The sequence below is a fragment of the Arvicanthis niloticus genome, chromosome 12 (assembly GCF_011762505.2).
Source record: "Arvicanthis niloticus isolate mArvNil1 chromosome 12, mArvNil1.pat.X, whole genome shotgun sequence".
Taxonomy (NCBI): Eukaryota; Metazoa; Chordata; class Mammalia; order Rodentia; family Muridae; genus Arvicanthis; species Arvicanthis niloticus.
This window is the reverse complement of record NC_047669.1, coordinates 23,537,798-23,549,506: the sequence shown is the minus strand read 5'-3', so window position 1 is coordinate 23,549,506 and position 11,709 is coordinate 23,537,798. Positions and strand designations below refer to the sequence as shown.

The window sequence follows — 11,709 nt, the reverse complement described above, 5'->3', positions numbered from 1 at the left end:
AAAAAAATTAGTGTTTCTGGTAGAGCATAATTTGAGCTGCTTTCCTCTTGTCTAATACGTGAATTAAAATAACAGAGGTGGGGGTGGGGTAGAGGCCACTCCTGGGTTAAACATTCCAGATTCTAAGCTAGTTGTATGCTGAATTATTTTGGGCTATCTAGGCTAGTTCCATGCCGAATTATTTTGGGGCTATCTCAGCCCCTTAAATAGCCACTTGTTTGGTCACACAACTCTTGTCACGTTCTTGGACTATTAAGTAAGTCTTTTTGAAATGTACAAACAAACCCTTAGCTTCCACCAACCCAAAAGCTAAGCATGCTATCCACATCTGAGCCCCACAGCAGAGGTTTGTCGTGATTTGCTGGATCCAACCTACATAATGTTTCCACCAATGCATCTTTAAAATGTCTTAATTTATAGCTCTCTTTGCTTTGTAAATATTAAAAACTCGGTGAAGCTGCTACCACAGAACAGTATATAGAGCGATTTAAATGTGTTCCTGGGGCCAGAGTAACTCATATTGGTTCCAGAGTAAACTCTTGTAAAGCCCACTGAAAAAAGAACTCACGATCCGTGGAGAACTGCAGACGCACCCCGAATTACTCACGAGAAACACAACTTGATGCAATCACATGAGGTTTACTGGCTAGCCAGGGCTGTCTTCCCTTCAAGCCCACGCAGGGGCAGAGGAATTCATCCCCAAACAAAAGAATTTTACAGCTTTTAAGGGGGAATCTACAAACCAGGTGGGGGTGGAGTTAGGGAAGGGGGAAGGCTGAGAGTGGAGTTAGGGAAGGGGGAAGGAGGGGGAAGGAGGGGGACAGGTCACTAGGTCATCGATACATTTGATCTCAAATTCCTAAGATGGATGGTGTGTCACTTTATAATTGGCTATTTTGGACTAGTTTCACACTATATATCATGAGCTCCAGTTCAAGGGGGTCAGGCTTATCTCAAACTTTAAGCATTCTGGCACCAACTGTCTCAGGGCTGTTAGTTCAAAGCGAGGCCAGGCTAATCTCCGGCCCATAGCATCCTGACACCCTTAATATTAGGGTTTGTTCAGTTAGGGCCATCTGTTCAAATGCTCAGCTAATTTCCTGGGACTGAGGCGACACAGTGTTTGACTTACAGGTTTTTATGTCTTTGCTTTTAAGAGTAGGGTTCAGGGGATCAACTTAGATTTTTCTATCTTTCATTCTCTTACTCCCTTTGAGATGAGAGCTGCACTTTTGTGTTGACATTTGATAGGGAAGGGACTATTTCTGCACTGAGAGGAATTCTATCCTGAGGATCGTATGATCAGAACTGGAGATTCTGGATAGATGCCTTCGGTACTGAAAGAGGAGACTCTGAAAGCGCATGAGGGGCCTTCTGAACGAAGAACCTAATAAATGTGCTTGACCAACTTCTGGACATAAATTGGTGCCTGATAGTTGCCTAGTTCCACAGCTCATCTCCACAGGCCAACTAGTGGATGGCGAGCCTATCCTGAAGAAATTATGGCCATTAGTTTGGAGGGAAGAAAACGAAAGAGGTGAATTTAGGAAGCGGTTAAACAACAATATTCTAAAAGCCCACCAGAGGGAAGCATTACTCCATGAAAGAAACGCTTCATTCCTTTACACATTAATTCACTAGGAAATTATTGGGCATCAACTGTACACTAGACTATGTGTCAGTGATGCAATGTGGAATGGTTCCTGCTCTGAAAGATACTGGTGCAAATATTGACTAAATAGATTATAAATTTAAATTGTGACTACTGCTCAGGGATAAATTCTATCAGAAGACTATCAGAACAGAAGACTATCAAAGGAATCCTGACTTATCGTCTCAGTGGAAATTAAAAGTCCAGCTATAGACCTACACAGTCTGTGTCTGGGTTTAGAAATGTAATAATTGGTTAATAAAGTTGCTATCTTGGGCAACTTTCATAACCCCTCAGTATTTCCACATCATATGATAAGAATACTAAGGGTCTATTATTATGTGGATGAGTGTGTATACAGAATGCTGAGACCAGGGCTGCCATATAAGTTCTGTTCAGAGAAAATTACATTACATATTTTAACAAGCCCTAATAATAATCCAAGACTGTAATGAAGAAAGAATAAGTCAGGGAAATCTCTTATAGCTAGCCCATCAAATACTAACTTACTTTATTAAGTGAACTATGATGAAATAAGGAAGACCACTAGGAAAGCATTGAAAGGAATGGTCTGTGACCTGCTACAAGCCTAAACTATGCTTTTGAATCTTCAATATTTATTCCCAATATTTTTTAAGTCTTTAACTAAATCTGTAAGGCTCGGGAAGCCCCCAAAGGGGACCCCACTAGAGTCACAGGATGGCGCGCACCCAAAGGACACACGGAAGACCAACTTGCTGCAAGAACACGAGGTAGTTTAATGGCGGAACGTTCCGGGCCGACACGTGTCTCAATGTGGGAGATAGGGGCATCGACCTCGTGGCTCCAGGGTTTAGGGTTTATATAAGCTCGGGGTGGGGAAAAGGAGAAACTTTCGCGCGGGTGCATACGATTGGTTGTTTTCCAATTTTTGAACATCTGGTCAAACCGGTCCATGGGGGCGGGGAGCAGTTCCTTATCAGGATCTTCATTCCTGGGATGCCTCCGTAGCCCATTGTCCTGTAACTCTGCATTCTTTGTTTACGGATTAACTGGCCTCTGGTTGGCAAACCAGAGGGGCAACTTTAGCTACTCAGGCTAGGGAAAAAGAATCTATAATTCATGGGACCCATAAAATTTTCTTTTAAATCCAAAGCTACTTCTCAAAAATATCAGTACCATAGACCTGGCCATAAACCCACACATAAGGAGGTTGTAGATCCCAGTAAGAAACATTCTGGTATTGATTTGCTAAATGGGCATGTTAAATTGCCATCAAAAATGTATCGTTAAACCCAATGATTAATCTGACTCTCAACTTTGGCAGAGAAACATCTTTCTGTAGCTATGCAGAGAGGTCAGGGCTCTGGGAACAGATGACTGTTGAATGTTCAGCCCTAAGAGGGGCACCAATACAAGCCCTTGCAAGGCTCGGAGAACACTTGGGAAGAGGGGACTAAAGAATGTAAGGAGGATGGAGCTGTGAGACACTGTCTTCTGGACATGACACAGCTGTTGCACTCAGTGACATCACCACAGCTGTGGTCACCCGCACATGATCAAACCAACAAGATCAGTCAACTTTCCGGCAGGCATCACTGAACTCAGTAGAAGGGAAGAGGGAAGACTTGAGCTCCCTGCTAGCACCCACACAGTAAGCCAGACAGCAGCAAGCACCTCTAATCCCATCAGTAGGGATTAGGGGAGGATTCCTGGGGCTTGCTAGATAGCCTCAATGAGAGACCTTATCTCAGAAAACAATGTGGAAACTGATAGAAAGGAGAAAAGTAACTGAATTCTTGGCTTCAATAACATGTCTTTTTAATTGCTTTTTTGTGCACTGCTTGACTATGAGGGAAGGCAGTAGGTACATATCAAGAGAGAGGGGCTCTAGACCAACCCCATCAAGGCTTAGAGAACATCCAGGTATAAGGGCAAACTGACCTCCAAGACCTTCTAATTTAAAAGGTTTACTCCCAGACTCTTGCCCAACTCCCTTCCCTGTAGCAATGAATTAGTTAAACGGCTCTATGCTGCTGGTGGTTCATGCTTCCAGCCATTCACCAGAGCCCTCTGGATTCACGAACAAGACACACACACACACACACACACACACACACACACACACACACACAACCAGTTAATTTTGAAATGCCTTGGCTAGCTCAGTGACTGGGTACTTCTAATCCTCCCAGCGGCTAGCCTGTATTTCCCTGATACTCCTGGCTTAACACTGTCTAATTCTACGTTTTATCTTTGTTGCCCTGTTAACTCCATAGGGCCACTTTCACCTTCCACCTACATTTTGGATGATTTTTCTTCTGTAGCTCCTGAACCCAATCCCTCTATCTCTGAGTCATGGCAAATCTGCCTCCTATCTGTCCCAAGACCAGGAAATGGAAAAGTCCCACCTCTGTCTTCCCCGCCCAGCAATTTTGTAGAACAAAATTTTGCTAGCAATTTTAGAGAACAAAATTAACATTATAACACAAGCAGCATTAGGCCAAACCCACTTCACTTCTCCCTTACTGCTGACACCTCTCTCTTTTTCTCTCTCTCAGGCCAGTAGGCTAACTCCCAGTCAGTAGTCAAATTCCCCACCTCTGCTAGCCATAGGTTGCCCTCTAAGTGGGTTTGGCTGGGCTAACTTCCTACCAGCTGACTAACACCTCCCTCTCCCAGCTGCACTGTGGATCACTGAAAACAAGGCCTGGTAGGCTTGGAGAGTTTACATCACCAGGAGAATTTCACCCTTACTATCACTTAAAATGACCTAACCAGCTAAATGCATCCTGAATGGTCCAACTGAAAAAGGAAAATAGAGCCAAGCTTTGCTCCACACCCTATTAAAAAGTATATAACTATGATGATTTTATAATTTATATATTTATGATTTATATAATTATATAAATAATATAATTATTTAATATATAAGTAATATGATAATGGACTGAACCTCTGAACCTGCAGTCCCAATTAAATGCTATCCTTATAAAAGTTATATATGGGGCTCACTCTGGCTTTTTGTATTGTATGTGTTTCTATGCTATCTCTGCTGAGATAAATCAAGTATGTGATGGACTACGAATTTCTTGCCCTTTAATTCTTTTGACAGAGAAGCAGATTGCAGACAAAGCTAGACCACAACAACTAGATTACTTATTGCTAGATTACAAGTGGTAGGGAGAGGACACTGGAGAAAACAAAAGTAAAGGTCAGCAAAAGCTGTCAAACAAAGTCATTAAAGCCACATGTCAGACTTCTGATGCTGTGGCTAAACAGGGTGAAATGTGGGCGGCTGGGGAAGGGACAGCAGTTCAAAAATAGAGCAACACGTCCTAATTTCAGAATAGAGCTCAGGAATGTCCAGGGTTTTGAAATTCAAATGCATTCAGATTAAAGACATAAAATGAAACATAGATACAAAAAATACAAATAAATTGTGGGGGAAAGTATAAATATATTTAAAAATCAGCTAGACATTAAAATTACCTCCAAAGGAATAAAACCATAACCACTGGAAGACTTTTCAAATAAGTAAATAAATTCTATACTTACCTAATCTGTGGTTTAAGAATAAAAAATTATAATAAAGACTTTTGAAGGGAATTGAAATTGTAATTAGCAGACCCTCACTAAGTGGGCTACTCCTGAGTCTACATCAAAAAGAACAAAGAGAAAGAACAATGATCAAAGAACTCAGACAGGATTAAACCTAAATAAATATTTATGGCAATAATAATAATAATAATAATAATAATAATAACTTGTGAAGAGCATAAGAGCAAACTTGATCCAAAACAGAAGCACAAACAACATGAAAGGTTACATTTAAACATGAGTTCGGTGTTTGAAAGCTGGATATTTTATTTTTGGAGAGGAATATAGAGAAAGTGAGCAATTTTTTTTTAAATTAAACTAAACTAAAAAGAAAAAATAAAAATAAGCAAATCAAACTTTAGGAGGCAGCTTGAATAGCTGACACATAGTAGGAAGCTTGTAGGGGGCGGGGGGGGGGGGAGGGACAATAGCGTTCGTGTTCATTACAGTTGCCTGAGACTCTAAGCAAACTTTCATAGACAGGAGGAAGAAAGGGAGAGCTGGAGGAACAGAGAGAAGAAGGCAGAGAGGGCAGGAGAAACATCAGTGTGTGTGTGTGTGTGTGTGTGTGTGTGTGTGTGTGTATTTGGGTGGTGACAGTGGGTATGTAAAATCAGGTTTTAAAATAATAAAACGTTAAAGCTTGCATGTACCTTACATACAATATACCATGTGGGAGCAAGAAAAAATTAAGTATAAAGTACAACAGAAGGTTGGAAAGCCCGAAAGAATACATATAACAATGTACAAGGTGAGGAGGTGAGATAACCTCAGATATGTCCCTAATCCTAGCAAACTCTAGTGGTTAAATCCACGTTGAAATTCTCAGACTGGACTGCCTATTGAAGGGCACACCTAAAACTAAAACACCTAAATCGCGCTTATGTGGCTCCCTGAGAACTTAGAAAGCTGATGGAGGCTTTGATACAACGTGGGAAGCTTGAGCTAAAAACAGTAATGAAGTCAGATCCTGTCACAGTTGCACAAGACTCTAAGCATATGTGTATGGATGGAAGGAAGAAAGGGGGAGAAAGAAGAAGGGAGGGAGAAAAGGAAGAATGGAGGGAGGGGAGAGAGGGAGAAGAAGCATCAGTATGTGTGTTTGGGTGGTGATGGTAGATATTGCTAGTTATTGAGGGTCAGAACCTGTGCCATGATAGATAGCCTTACTAAATCAGGTTTAGCCAACCTGTCATTTAGAAAACAGTTAACTGTCAAATTAAACAAACAAGGAATAGGTAACAGCAGAGAAAAGGGTTACTCAATGTGGCAATATTGGGAAACAGTATGAAGAGATCCAGTGATTTGCCTCAGGCCATATTCAGGGGCTCCAAAAAGAAGACAATGATATCTGTAACTAAGCAGTGTGGTCCGGCTTGTCACTGAACCATTGTTGTCGCTCCAGCCAAGTGATCTGACCAGTATTCCACACTGGTGGAATCTCTGTGGGTAGAGGGGCTACTCTGGCTGCTTTCAGGCTTCAGTGTTCTCCTTCCAGCATGAGATTTCTAGGGGGAATTAAAATGCCCTAGCATGTCTTGTTTTAACAGCCTGGGTAGCCAGAGTGAGGTACAAATATCTCTAGATGGTCTCTATTCCTCCCAGATGTGCTGGTTACATAATTAAGAAATGACATTTAAATTCAAGGCCTTTTACCATAAGGATACACACACACACACACACACACACACACACACACACACACACACTATATGCGCCCAGAATGAAACCCATCAAACAAGACTGGAAATGGGCATTCCAGAGGATTAATAATAGCTAAGGTGGGAAATAAGAGAGAGGCAGGACAGAAATGGGCATCAATATGGTGCCTAAGATGTCTAAAAAGACTTAAAGGATACAAGTCACCAGGTTCCATTCACAATGAAGGGAATAAGAAAAGACAGGACTCTGGGCAGACGAACATCCCACTGGGTAGTCAAAACGGGCACAAATGAGAAGCATCTGGTAGTGAGTTTGGTCCACTGTTATGTTTTCAGATCTCCCAGGCTGAGTTCCCCAGGCTTAAGCTACTTGCCAATGACTGTGTTTCATTCTCTTCCAAGGCACCAGACATAGATCAACACTTGCCTGTGGGAGACAAGAAGTATCCATTCTATGGGTAAACACAGTATTCCTACTTGGCAACTGTGTCTTGTGTTCAACATACCCCTGATGGGGGACCTACTCTAACTTCTTTGTTGAATCTGCTACTGTTAGCTTCAGACTCGCAAAGCTCTTCCTGGGAAAGTGGGTAGGGGTTTAGATTGTGCATACAGCAGTCCATATGCTACTGCTATAACTGACCAGACCATATGTGTCTCTAGTCGTGATTGACTGAGGGTTGGATAAATAATGTATGCCCGGCCATCTGGGTGTCACGTTCTACTTGGTTTTTGTTTAGGGTAAAAAATATAGAATTAACTTCAATCTGCTGCAGGTAGACATCCAGAATTGCTATGCATTTTTTCCTCCTTTGTGCTTTTGACACTTCCATAAAAGGGGAGGGGTATAGCTTTGATGGTTTGTTTCCTGGTCCCCTGTCTACCTGTCTTGTTGTTATGCTAGCACCAGCCTTTGTTTATCACTACAGCTTTGTAGTATAATTTGGGTCAGGTATTGTGATACCTCCAGGATTCTCCTCAGGATTCTTTGGCTCTACATGGTCTTTTATGGTGCCATACACATTCTTGGTTTTTTTTTTTTTTTTTTTAGTTTTGTGAAGAACTACATCACAATTTTTATAAGAATTGCATTGAATTGGTAGATTCCTTTTAGTATAGCCATTTTCACAATACTAATTCTGCCAATCAAGTAGTATGGAAAGTCTCTCCTTTATCTAATAGAACCCTTGATTTCCTTTTTTCCAGTGTCTTTCTTACTTTCTTTCTTTCTCTCTCTCTCTCTCTCTCTCTCTCTCTCTCTCTCTCTCTCTCTTTCTTTCTTTCCTTCTTTCTTTCTAGACAGGGTTTTCTTTGTATAGCCCTGGCTGTTCTAGAACTCTCTCTGTAGACCAGGCTACATACAGACTAGCCTTGAACTCAAAGATGCACCTGCCTCTGCCTCCCAAGTTCTGGGACTAAAGGTGTGTGCCACCATTTCCCAACTTTCCATTTCCCATTTTTATTGTAGAGGTCTTTTTTAAATTGATTATGTTTGTTCCTATAAATTCTGTCTCATGGAGTTATTATGAATGAGATTTTCCCTTTAACTTCTTTCCCTGTAAGTCCACTTTAGGTACATAAGAAGGCCACTGATTTTTGTATACTGATCTTGTATCCTTCATCTTTGAAGTAGTTGCTAAATCTCTATGGGGTCTTAAGTATAGTCATGTCATCTGTAAACAGAGACAGCCTTCTTCCTTTCTTGTTTTAGCCTTTTTATATTTCATTGTCTTACTGCTCCAGCTAAGGCTTCAAGCACTGTATTGAAGCAGAAAGATGATTTAGAGTAAGTTCTTTTGTTTTTGTTTTTAGTTTTGTCATTTAATATGTTTTCTATAGACTTGTTGTATATCACCTTCATAAGTTTCAGATATGATCCATCTACTCCTAGTGTCTACAGAACTGTATCACAAAGCCATGATTAACTTTGTCCAATGCCTTTTCTGCATCTAGCAAAACTTCAACTTTTATTTGAATTTGGCTCTCCAAACATACTTCCTCCTTTTCCTCCTCTTCCTCCTCATCCTCCTCCTGCCCCTCCTCTCCCTTCTCTTTCTGTTTTCACAAGGTCTTGGGATGTAGCACAGGCTAGGCCCAAATGCCAAATCCTCCTTCCTCAACAGGTTGTATGCCACAACACCTGGTCTAATGGTTTTGTTTGTGTGTGTGTTTTTCTAGGACTAGAAATTCTAACCCAGCACTTTGCACAAGGTAGGCACGTAATCTACCTTTGAGCTACATCTCCAGCCCCCATCCACACTTTTTCACAGCAACACTCCCTCTCTCCCCAGTTCACCCTTGTGAAGTCTGCCCAAGCAGAACTGGGATAATCTATATGCTCTTTCTACCTCTCAGCACCCTCTGTGTGAGTTGGACAGAAAGCAAAGGCCTCTCCGGAAGGACTTGGGAGCTATGGTAGAATTTGTAATGGGTCAAATGGATGGCTGCTCTCACTACTCCTCATATTCTACATGGCTAAGAATTTTGTAGGAACCCCAGCTAAATTTATTATGAATGTATCCAGGTTTGGGGAACATGCTGAGAAATGAGTGAACCCAAATAAAGACCTTCATGATGGTGGATATTAAATTATGTACCAGTTCTCCCCTGATTTTTACTTATGACCTCGCTGGCTTAAAATAATAAGCATCTGTTATAGTTCATGAATCTATCAGGCGGCTAGGTGGTTCTGGCTGAGGCTGGGTTCTCTTGAATGTTTGAACTTTGGCTGCCTCTAAACTCTTTAAAATAGCCTAGGTTGGGGAATGTGAGCCCTTCTTGGGGGAAGGGGTTGGGGGAGGAGTCTGCACAGCCTCTGAAGCTGGCACACAAGCATGCTTCCGTTTAGGTTAGCACTCTCTACAGCTCAAGAAAGTGTGATTGAGAGCAAGATAAGAACACAGACAAGACAGAAGGAAGGGCTCAGAATATGATCTGAAAAACCACTCAGCAAGATAACTCCGTCCTTTCTTATGTTTTGCCAAATTTTCTAATAAAGAGAATTATGTGTTCCCTGAAATCAAAGCCATCTGAGTAGTCTAGTATAAGAGTAATATTTAGAAGACAGAGCCTGGTCCAGCTTGTTCGGGCAGCCGCCATGTTCCTGCTGCTCGACTGTGACCGGGGCTCCGGCTAGTTAGATTATGGCACCAAAGACCCTGGCACCCATGAGAAGCCAGCATGGTGGATGGCTCTGCCAATCCCCTATGCTGCATCCACAAAGCTCAGCTGAACACCAGACAGTATCTGCCGTTCTCGCAGTACCGGTAGAATGAAGACTTTTAATGCTTAAAGATTATCCAATGGATTTATATATTTGGAAATGCTCAAATAATAAGATGCCCATGCAATTAGAATTGTTACCTAATTAATATCTAACCTTTTGATAGAAGTTGCTACCTGGAACTGCTTTCGACTCATCCATCTTCCTCCATGATCCATAGCCTCCTTCTTCTCCTCCCCTTCCTCTTTTCCTCCCCTCCCCTTCTTCTCTTCTTCTCCCAGCCCCACCTCCTCTTCTACTGCCTGATCACCGAGCTCCACTGCGAATACAGTGTAGCAGAATAAATATCCTGCTATAGTCTAGTCTAATAATAAAGTGTGTTATGTTTGCATACTTAAATTTACTTTCCTCAGGCCCATGGCACTTGCAGGTGTCATGGTTGGTCTCTGTACTGCCCAGAAGCTCCGCAGTCACCATGAGACCAGAAGTGGCATGATAAACAGTACAAGAAAGCCCACTTGGGCATATCCCTGAAGGCCAATCCATTTGGGTGTGCCTCTCATGCTAAGAAAATTGTGTTGGGAAAAAGTAGGGGTTGAATCAAACAGCCAAATTCTGCCATCAGGAATTGTGTCAGGGTGCAGCTCATTAAGAAAGGCAAGAAGATCACAGCATTCATGCCCAATGATGGCTGCTTGAACTTCATTGAGGAAAGTGATAAAGTTTTGGTTGCTGGATTTGGTCAAAATAAGGTTCAAGTAGCCAGTGTGTCTCTTTTGGCTCTATACAAAGGCAAGAAAGAAAGTCCAAGATCATAAAATTTGACAATGGAAACACAGTAATAGATTTTCATATTCTGAAAAAAATTTTTTTAAATTTAGATTTCCATCTCTTTTCTATCTTGTAGAAGAAACTCATAGTGAACTATGTACTATGTCTCACTCTATGTACTAATAAAAACACGCCATCCTACATGAGGTTTAATTAGATAAGAAAGCACTTTTTCCAGGCATGGTGGTGTACATCTTTAATCCCAACACTCAGGAGGCAGAGGGGAAGGTAGAGATCTCTGGGAGTTTGAAGACAGCCTAGTCTACAGAGCAAGTTCCAGGACAGTTAGGGATACACCAAAAACCATGTGAAAAAAAAAAAAAAAAAAGCAGCACTTTTAACTACCTTCAAAATGGAACATAAATTTGAAAATCCCAGTCTCATTATGTAGTCCAGGCTTACCTTGAACTCGTGATCCTGTCTCAACCTACCAAGTATTAAGTGAGTTGTTGTTGCTTTCTAATTTTAAAAAAGACATCTATCATATGTTTTGATAACTTCTCTTACCAGTTGTGGTAGTCAGCTTGTCATACTTCACAAAGGTGTCTGTGGAGATGTTGATGAGAATCAAATTCTATCCTGATGGTTGTGAGGGCTGACACCTACCTGGTACTGAGCCCATTTCCTTATACATGCTAAGTAAGTATTCTCTCACTGCACTCAGTTCCTAGTTTTCCCTCACTTCTTTCACTAGAGATGGGGTCTTACTAAGTTTCCCGGGCTAGCCTTGAAGCTGCTCTGCAACCTATGTGGGCTTTGAGCTA

The 11,709-nt window shown here is 41.6% G+C and overlaps 1 pseudogene; it reads left to right on the top strand.

The window, feature by feature from the left end:
* Positions 1 to 10,531: 10,531 nt before the first annotated feature.
* On the top strand, positions 10,532 to 10,967 carry LOC117718027 (small ribosomal subunit protein uS12 pseudogene; annotated as a pseudogene).
* The last annotated feature ends 742 nt before the right edge of the window (positions 10,968 to 11,709 follow it).